Source organism: Pseudophryne corroboree, chromosome 7 (assembly GCF_028390025.1).
Source record: "Pseudophryne corroboree isolate aPseCor3 chromosome 7, aPseCor3.hap2, whole genome shotgun sequence".
Taxonomy (NCBI): domain Eukaryota; kingdom Metazoa; phylum Chordata; class Amphibia; order Anura; family Myobatrachidae; genus Pseudophryne; species Pseudophryne corroboree.
The window spans coordinates 312089424-312090983 of record NC_086450.1 but is presented as its reverse complement, the minus strand read 5'-3'; positions in this window follow the sequence as shown (position 1 = coordinate 312090983).

Here is a 1560-nt window from a genome sequence, read left to right as displayed (position 1 = left end):
GTTTTCTCCTCCAAAGCATGGCGCACACAGCAGAGGCAGCATGTAATGAGTCAATTTGACTCATTACATGCCGCTGGACGTTGCACCCTCAGGGCAACTGCGCTGTGTGACAGGCACACCTGGCACACAGGTAGTTACGGCCCTGTGAGTCACTATATAAGTCGCATATACAATATCATGATGATAGTACTATATTATAATAATGAGTGTTAATAGAGACCACCATAAACAAACATATACAGTAACTACACCAATGGAAAATAACATAGAAAGCAACATAAGGAAATTTAAGGAAATGTGGTTATAATTGCAAGCAGGCTTGGCGTCACCCGCTCAGCAAAGGCTGCATAAGGCACCAGGCTGCAGAGGCGCTATCCCCTGCTCTGCATCCCTGCTGTTGCCAGCTGCTGTGCAGCGGCGCTGGCAGATTTAAGTGTCCTCTCCCCTCCCTGGCTGTGTGACTGCACACCTTCACTGTGCAGGAAGGAAGACCCGAAAAGGGGCAGCGCTACATGGAACAGAGGGGCGGAGCTACACAGACTGGAAGGTACATGGGACCAGGCTGATCATGATGAAGACTAATCATGATGAGGACTAAGGAGGAACAGGAGAATAAGCAGCTCCGGCCAGCCAGACTTCCTTTGGTAAGAACTTGAAGATGTAAAGAGAGTGAGTGAGCTTGAGAAAGTGTGTGTGTGTATATGTGTGTATGTATATATGTGTGTGGAAGTGTGTATCTGCATGTGTATGTGTGTGTGTGTGTGTATCTGTTTGTATGTGTGACTGTGTGGGCATAATGTGTGGAAGTGGCACTACTAAGGGGGCATTTTATGTAAGCGACACTACTAAGGGGGCATTTTCTGTAAGCAGCACTACAAAGGGGGCATTTTGTGTAAGCGGCACTACTAAGGGGGCATTTTGTGAAAGCAGCACTACAAAGGGGGTATTTTGTGTAAGTAGCACTACAAAGGGGACATTTTGTGTAAGCAACATTACTACAGGGGGCATTTTGGCTCAGCTGCACTACAAAGGGGGTATTTTGTGTAAGCAGCACTGCTAAGGGGACATTTTGTGTAAGCGACATTACTTCAGGGGGCATTTTGGCTCAGCTGCACTACAAAGGGGGCATTTTGTGTAAGCGGCACTACTAAGGGGACATTTTGTATAAGCGGCACTACTACAGGGAGCATTTTGTATAAGCAGCACTACTACAAGGGGCATATTGTGTAAGCAGCACTACTAAGGTGGCATTTAGTATAAGCAGCACTACTACAGGGGTCATTTTGTGTAAGCAGCACTACTACAGTGGGGATTTTGTGTAAGCAGCACTACTACAGGGGTGATTTTGTGTAATTGGCACTACTACAGGGGGGATTTGTGTAAGTGGCACTACTACAGGGGAATTTTGCATAAGTGGCACTACTACAGGGGGGGTTTGGGCAAGCAGCAATACTAAGGGGGCATTCTGTGTAAGCGACACTTCTACAGGGGGGATTTTGTGTAAGTGGCACACTACAGGGGGATTTGTGTAAATGGCACTACTACAGGTTTTTTTGTGTG